Source organism: Echinops telfairi, unplaced genomic scaffold, assembly GCF_000313985.2.
Source record: "Echinops telfairi isolate 266 unplaced genomic scaffold, ASM31398v2 ScPeMD7_7412;HRSCAF=8450, whole genome shotgun sequence".
Taxonomy (NCBI): Eukaryota; Metazoa; Chordata; class Mammalia; order Afrosoricida; family Tenrecidae; genus Echinops; species Echinops telfairi.
In genome coordinates, this window is record NW_022111312.1 from 12,771,837 (window position 1) to 12,780,782 (window position 8,946).

Here is an 8,946-nt window from a genome sequence, read left to right on the forward strand (position 1 = left end):
GTATGTGGAACGGCAGCGCTGGTCCCTTCAAAGATCCCAAAGATGCTGTGCGAGAGCTGCAGGGCTCCAGGTCGTGCAGAGGCCTCTGGGTAAGGGGGAGCTCCGATCAGATTGTCCCTTTCACAGAATCTCGATGACTTAGGGCGGGGAGCGCATTCACAGAGGGGACAGAGGTCTAATCTCTTCATCTGGTTGACTGATTCCGCCTCCTGGAGGGCGGCGTGGTTCCATGACAGCTCGGGGTGGGCGTGGCACCAGATGAACACGGTTAGCAGACCCACCAGCTGCCCCCAGCCCTGTTGGTGTCTCCTGAACCCCAGTTCCACCCGCCACTGTCATGGAACTGACCCCTTACATGGGAGGGCTCTGAGGTGCCTGCTGACTATTCACCCCTCTCCCTCCTTCCCTCCAGTCTCATTTGAAGTAGGTCCGGCATGCACAGCAGTGATACCACTGGAGAGGCAGTAGAGTCTGTCTCCATGAGATCAGAGAGTCCCGAGTGCCCTGTGGGAGGTGACATCGGAGCCAAGAACCAGAAGGACCTGCAAGGTTGTCTTAAGTGAGGGTCGCGGTGGGAATGCGCTCCCAGCTCAAAGGGCTCCGAATGCAGAAACCCGGAGGGAAGAGCCGGGCGTCACAGGGAGAAAGCTAACGCTGACATCTCCATCTGCGATCTGGTTTTTCTAGAACCTGTTCCCTGTCTCTGCCCCTGGGACTGTTTTCTTGTTCTCTTGTTCTCTTGTCTTCCTCGGTCTTCCTCGGTCTCTGGCATTTTTCTCCTTTTCCGTGGACTCGGTCCTCACGGGCCACACCAGTCCCACTGCCGCTCCCACGTTCCACTTCCCTTGCCCAGGGCTTGTTCATGCCCAGCTCTCCCGCTTTGCCGTCTACGGCAGTGCCATCTCCCCAGGTGCTCAGGCCAAGCACTCAGATGTCACCCTTGGCTCGTCCTTGCCCTCGGCCTAATTGTGTCCTGCCGCACACACCCCCAGGGTGAATCACAACCACGTCTCCCCATTTCCCATAAGCACCATCATCTCTGGCCTGGATGACGGCAACATTTCACCACTTGCTGCAGTTCTCCACACAGAAAAGTGTTTTTCAAAGAAGCATAGATAAAACCCAAAAACCCAAATGCCAACTGTCCTGGAGCCCATTCTGACTCATAGTGACCCCAAGGTCAGAGCAGGGCCTCTGGGGCTCCCCAAGACGGAAAATCGGGTCAGTGGACCCCCGACACCATACCACCATCCAGTAGATCCTGCATGCCCTGACCTGGGCAAGTGACAAGCTTCCCATACATGCACGTCTTCATCTTCATACATGTGGGTAATAAATGCACCCTCCCACAGGTTTGTGAAGAAGCTGTGTATCGGAAGCACCAAGCCCATCCTCCCAAGCCCTAGGTTAACTCTTCTTTCCCCTCAAGGTTCTGTCCTGGCTTAAAAACAAAAAAAATTTTAGAACACTTAGTTTTACAGAAAAATTGTGCAGGAAATAGAGTTCCCATATCCCCTCCCCCAGTTGCCATTCATATTAACATCTTGCACTGGTGTGGTGTGTTTGTTCCAATTGACGCGCTAGCAATCACACCTTTCTTACAAGGTGGAAGGAGCCTTGGTGGCGGAGTGTTTATGAGCTGGGCTGAGATTCGAAAACACCAGCAACTCCTCGGGAGAAAGATAGCTCTCTACTCACATATCCAGTTACCATCTCAGAAACCCAGCGGGTCGCTATGAGCCAGCATTGACTAGCTGGCAGTGAGTTTGATGCTATTTGTTTGTTTATTCGGGTGCATGGTTTAGATGAGGCTGCGCTCTGTGTTTGATGTTCTGTAGGTTTCAGCAGCTTCATATACCCAGCCATTGTGGTAGGCTGTAGTAGAACCTCAACTGTGGCCTCATGCTCTGCCATGAACACGTGGCTGTTACAGGCTGGGGCTGCATGGTGGGTATGTGATGGTGGGTCTACGAAGCTGTTGAAACCTACAGCATATACCCACCATCACCGTATCATGCCCGGTAATTTCACTGCTCTGAGTATACCCTCCCCTACACCTTGTCATCCTGCCCCGATGTCCTTGAACTCTGAGCAGTCTCTGGATTCTTACTGTCTCTAGCTTTGCCTGTTTGAGAATGCCGTGTGATGGGAACACTATAGTGCATAGCTTGCTCAGACTGGCCTCTTTCACTCAGCAGAGTGTGTTGACAGAAACAAAAAGAAAACCTTGGTGTTTTTCTGTGCTCCATAGCTCGTCTCTCTTCATGCTGGCTAAGGTTTCTGTGTTTGGATGTGTCATGGTTTGTTGACTTACCTGGCTGTGGTCGTTTGCATTTGGGGGGCAATTATAAATGAAGCTGCTGCTCAGAGTAGTCACAGCAAGTTCTGTGTGGTCGTAAAGTTTGGGTTTGTCTGAGTACATACTGAGAAACTGGTGGCAGAAGGGGTTACAAGTTGGGCCGGTGGCCACAAGGTTAGCAGTTCAAATCTGCCTTCAAGAGAAAGAAGAGACTATCTGCTCCCATCGAGATCTGTAGCTTTGGATACCCAGGGGGCAGATCTGTTTTGTCAAGTTTGGGTCACGGTGAGTTAGGGTCAGCATGGTGACCGTGAGCTGGGCTTGTTTTGGGCTTGAAGGTAAGCACCTAGGAGCTCATTGCCTCTTGGTATGTTAAGACTGAATTTGGTTTTGGAAGAGCTGTCCACTGCCAGAAGAAGCCAGCTCCTAGCACAATCACTACGGGTTTGGTAGGCGCAATTGTACAGCAATAAGTAAATATTATAGTAAAGTTATAGAGAGCATGAGAGATAAAAGAGATATATAGAAATAAATGGAGTCAGACACATTTCATGGAAGCATGCTCACCTCAGCCCCGCTTGGTAATCCTCCATGTGGAGGGAGCCTGAACTTTAATGCTCCCCAAGCTTTTATACTCTCTCGGGACATTGGGGACGTGCAAGCCCCCACATTACAGGTGAAGACATACGTCACAGGAAAGGGTTGTGCTACAGGTATTACAGTGATGGGAGGATGGTCTAGGGGGTGGTCTCTGGGTTTCTATAGGAACCCTTATCAGTAGGGTGTAAACCCCACCTACAGGAACCAAGCTAATGGTCCCAAGCTTCAGAGAGAAGTAGGCCATTGTCCCCAGCAACAGGGAGAAGGCCCACCCCCCGTGGTGGGATGAGACAGCAGTCTGGCAGCAAGTATCTGACTTCCCCCCACAGTCCACCTGCCTTCCAAAGTGACTGCTGTTCTGGGAGTCCCTGTTGCGCCACTTTCTTGCCAACCCTTGAAGATGCTGTCATCTGGGATCGGAACCATTGTGACAGGTGTGTAGCAGGACCTCACGGCTGCCTTACTTGCCCCTCTCCTAATGACATGATGTTGAGAGAGACCCTCTCCCATTTCATCCCCCAAATCTTGGGCTATGAATTCTCTCTTCAAAATGCCATCAATGGTGGCCTCATCCTTGGCCATGAACACATGGCTGTTACAGGTTGGAGTTGAAATCTAACAGAAGGGCCCAGAGAGAACATCAGCCTTCCCAACACCCATTCCTTTTTCCAAAATCCGCCCCAGCCGGCACACTTCAGAGCTGACCGCCCCTCTTCCGGAATAAAGCCCTCAGCCCTGCGCTTGGCCTTCACCACAGCATGAGTGAGTGTCACTGTGTAGCCTCAGTTGCCGTCAAGGAACAACTGGTGCTCTGTGCTCTCTTATTCCTGGGTCTTGGCTAGTGTTTCTTCTCCCCGAAGCTTGCCCTGACCTGGCACCACCCCACTTTGTACTTTAAACTCCCACTGTGCTCCTCGTCTGCCTCTCTGCACAGTAACGTCCCCATCAGTGCTGCGCTGAGAGCGTCACCCGGCGTAAGGACAGAGTCTGCGTTTATCAGTCATCTGTCTAAACACTAGCATCTCTGCCCTGAGCACTCAGTAACGCGTGTGATAGAAATCACATCTACCACTACCTGCCCGACTGGAGGGTGAGCAATAGAGTCTTTGCACCAACCCCGTAATAGTGGTACTACTGTCATCCTCACGTACAGATAAGAAAATTGGGGCATAACTAGTCCAGCGTCACCACCGCCACCGCCAAGTGTGCAGCTGCTCTGCGAACCCAGGCTTGTCTGACTCTAGAGCCCAGCCCCTCCCACACAGGGACACCAGCTGCCTCTGTGCTGGACTTCCACAGTTCTGCCCATAAAAGAACCCTAGGTGGTCAGGGACCCACCTCAGTTGATAAAAACCACACACATCCTGGGAATAGAAGGGAATTTCCTTCACCCCATAAAAGGTACCTGGAAAAAGAAAAACAAAAAACCCACAGCAAACAGCACCCACCCCCAAGATCAAGAGCATGACAAGCCTCTCTCACGTCTACTCAACCATTACACTGGAGATTCCAGCCAGAAAACTCAGGCGTCCAGACCGGAAAGGAACAAGTGCCGCTGTCTTCATTATTCAACCTGCTAACAACGCTATTCGAGCAAATCCAGTTCATTCCGATTCCAGATCAATAGCTAAAAATCAGTTGTGTATCTGTCAATGCACACAACTCAAGAATGAACTTGTTTTTTTCAAGTTCCCCTTACCGGAACACTGGAAAGGCAAAACGCCCAAGACTAGATGTAACCAAGGAAATACAAAAACTTTTGTTAGGGACCCAGCCATACAAAGACACAGTGCAGTGTAAATAAGCTCAAAGCCAGCCTGCCAGGCAAAAGAAGCCAGACACGGAAAAAAATCACGTGGTTTGGTGAAATTCCAGAAGAGAGAAGTCCCTGGAGACAGCCCGTGGGGGATTATGGGGGAGGAGCTAAACGTGGAGTGAGGGCAGTGTATCAGACTAGGGTGGGCGCACAACACTGGATGCTCTAAATCCCACCAACCTGGATGCTTTAAAGTGGCTATTTGTATGCGAATCTCACGCTTGTTTTCAGTTGAAAGAAATTAAAGATGAAATGTAAAGACATCCCACACCCATCAGGTAGGCTTCCGCCCCATCACTCCCAGCCAATGCAAGGCAATCAGGATGCTGGCCTATTCCTGGGATGCGGGGCACGTAGTGTGATGTGGGACTGTGGCCTGATGGCTTCCCAGTGCACTTGCCAAGTGTTCTTCGACCTGCACTGCACTCCAAGACGCACTGGGCTCCCAGCCTTCTCCTGCACCCCCCCTACTTGCCCCCATTTTCTCTCCTCCCTACTTTTCCCTCTTCACTTTTGCCCCTTCCCTACGTTCTCTCACCGGCTCTCATCCTGCTTCTGGTGCCCCTCCCCTCTTTTCCCTGGAGTCTGTGCATGTCTGACTTGGGATGTTCTCGTTCACGCTGCTCTGAAATGGCTTGTACCACCCTGTGCAGATCTCTGATGGTCTCCTGAGGGAATGGTGCCCGGAGAGGGATTACTGGGTGTGGGTTGTAGTCCTTTGATAAGACTGGTATATATTTCAGTCTGAGCAGATCTTTCTCATTACAGCCTCCTCCTCAGCCCTGATCACTTGTAAAGTCTGCTGGTTAATAAGCAAAAAATACAAGCTCCCTTTAAGTCTGCCTTTCTGGATCATAAGAGGGCAAAGGTAGTTTCGCATTTACTAGTGATTTGATTTGTTTTGACGTGTGGGTGTTTTCTCTCTGGTTATCTGATTTCCTCTTCATTTTTGCTTTTACCTCTAGTTCTGTTGTTTTCCCCCACAACTCTGGATTCCTTCACAAATTGGCCTCGCTGCAACTTACACTCAGTCTCTGAAAACTCTCCCTAAAGTAAACCATATGATTACGTTACTTTTGCCACTGTGACCCTTGAATGCTTTTGAGTTTTCCCTCCATGAGTCAGTAGTGCTTGGTCTAAAAAGGTATTATTCAGGAGTAGATTGACCACAGTGCACCCGTGGAAATTGTGTGATGGGGAAGTTACTCAATTTTCACAAAGTGCGAATAATAGGTACTTTTTGCCTCCTCATAATCTTGGCAGGTTATCATCAAAAGAAATTGTGATAGAGAATCGTCTTGAGTTCCAGGTATCTTGCGATCCATTACCCAAGTACCTGTGCTCTGCCCTGCATGGCCACTTCCATAAAGGTAGGTGTGAATTGTCTTTTTCCTCTTACATTGTGCTGTGGGAAGTGGTCTTGATTGATTTAGAGGTGAATTTCTGCCCCTGATCTCCTTTGTCTCCCATCCACATTCTTGTTTCTGAGAATGTGTGGGAGGACCAAGGTGTCATTTCTCCAGTGTCACCATCTGGGGGACCACCCGTATCCACATCAGGGGCTTATTTGAAAATACTGATCCTGTCCCGTATGGCTCCCTGATAGGACACATCCTGCATTGAGACTGGAAGCGTGTTAGTGATTGCCAGGGGCTGCAGAGAATGAGGGAGGGAGGAAGAGATGGGGAATGGCCGCCGAATGGGGACCCAGTTTCTTTTGAGGGTGGTAAGAAGGTTCTGAAATTTATAGTACAGATGGGTACACAACTCTGAGGTTACTAAAAGCCACAGAATCCTACAGATGAACCTTACAGTATGTAAAGGCCCAGCCAAGCCTCGTGACAGCAGCAATTGGGGGATCTGCGTGGAACCAACCCCCCCGCTCCACTATCCCACCCCCTACTTCAGTAGGACCAGCTCCATAATTTGCAGAACTCAGTGCACAAGGACAATACACAATCCCTTTTGGAAAAATCAAGAATTTCAAGATGGCAGTGCCACACCTAGCTTTTAACAAAGGGCTGTATATATTATAACAAGAAAGCACAAGCAACAAGCGACACATAAATGGGGCCTTATAAATAAATAAAAAAACGTCTGTCCATCCAAAGACGTCACCAAAAAAGTGAAATGACTGGGCAACTTCAGAAACTGCATACCCAGTAAGAATCCAGTGAGAAAATGCACAGCGTGTTAGTCCGGGCAGACCAGAGAAACAAATCCATAGACACTCAGATGTGTATAAGAAAGAGGTTTATACCAACACGATCACTGAAGACAAAGCGGGTGCATAGGCAAATGTGAAGAAAGCTGATGGTGCCTAGCTATCAAAAGATAAAGCGTCTGGGTGTCTTAAAGACGGCATCACAAGGCAAGCTACTCCTGGGTGTGTCTTAAGTCAGATTCGTAAACAAGACGGCATGGCTGGCAGGGTTCTCAGGTAACTCGCCTCCAGTGTCAGGAAGGAGTTCTTGTGGCAGAGTGGGTCCCATGTAGAATGTGAGCCACAAGGTCAAAAATTCAAGTCCATGGGCCACACCATGTGCCCATAAGGTTTTGTGCTTCCGTAAAGATAGTAAGTTAAAGTTTATTGTGCCAACCTGGCTGATAAACACATGTGGGGTTAATGGAAGCGTGGAGGGATAAATGGCTCGGTGAGCCTCACATTTCGAGTTCGAGTTCTCGAGTCTCTTGCTTTCTGATGGTCGGACCAGGGTGCAGCTGCCTTAGTCAGTTCCCTGCTTCAGCTGGCAAGGCTCGCTTCCGCCAAGACATCCCCATGGAGAAACCACATGGACCTACCCTGATGCAGCCCTGGGTGCTGGAGCAGCCGTGTGGAGACCTCTGAAAGTGCTGAGATGCTTACACGTTCACTGATTTGGCTTTCCTCCTGCATTGCATGTGCTTTGTGAGATGGAGGGGGACTTTGTGGATTGGTGTTGGACATATGGGTTACTGTTGGACTTGTGGGCTTGGGCAGCACTGGGTTGGGATGTTTTCTTGATGTGCACTTAACCTTTCTATCAAACTCTCTCATATATATGAGTTTCTGTGGATTTGTTTTTCTAAATTACGCAGACTAACACAGATGAACAGCATTGGAAACCCACAGGGGTGGTCTCTGTCCATTGGGGTTGTGATGGGTCAGAAGGGACTCAATGGCCATGTTTCCATGCACAGCAAGTGGCCGTGATGAGGAAAGTGTTGTGCTCAAGTGGGAGCAAACTGACACGAGAGGGCAAGAGCCAATTGCCCAATGTCTGATGCTTGTAGTCAGTCACCCCGGGACTGACTGTGTGTGGTAGTTACATAATCTGTTGTCAATTTGGGGCTTCAGAGGTTTAAGAGTGAAGGCGTGGAGTCTAGTCTGTTAATCGGGTCGTAGCCAATGAGGTCTCTGTGTGGGCATGGCCTTCCCCTGAGGATTCTGGGAACTCTGGTATTCCCTCTTTGGAGGCGGAAGACATCCTTTCTCTTGGCTCACTCTTTGGGAGACATTGCTGCTGACAAGACACATGGAACTGCACTAGTGCCCTGAGCTGGAGAAGCCACATGGACCTACCCTGATGCAACCAGACCTCTGGAGCTGGAGGAGCCACATAGAGACCCCTGCCAGCACTGAGATGCTTAAAACGCTACTGGATCCACAAGACTTCCAACCCATTGGCCCGCAATCCTCCTGCATTCGGCATCATTGCATGTATTTCATGAGTCTGAAGAGGATTTTATAGATTGGTTATCAGACATATGGGCTAATATCAGACTTACGGACTTGATCTGGATTGGGCTGGGATGTTTTCTCAATATTCAGTTGCTCTTGTATATAAACCTCTTTTATTTTTAAAAATCATTTTATTGGGGGCTCATACAGCTCTTATCACAATCCATACATCCATCCATTGTGCAAAGAACATCTGTACATTTGTTGCCCTCATCATTCTCAAAACATTTGCTTTCTACTTAAACCCTTGTTATCAGCTCATTTTTCCCTCCCTCCCCATCCCCCACTCCCTTGATAATTTATAAGTTATTTTATATCTTACACTGCCTGACATCTCCTGTCACGAACTTTTGTGGGGTCCATCCCCCAGGGAAGAGGTTATATGTAGATCCTTGTAATCGGTTCCCCCTTTCTACCCCACCTTCTCTCCACCCTCCCAGTATTCCCACTCTCACCACTGGTCCTGAAGGGATCATCCGTCCTGGATTCCCTGTGTTTCCAGTTCCTGTC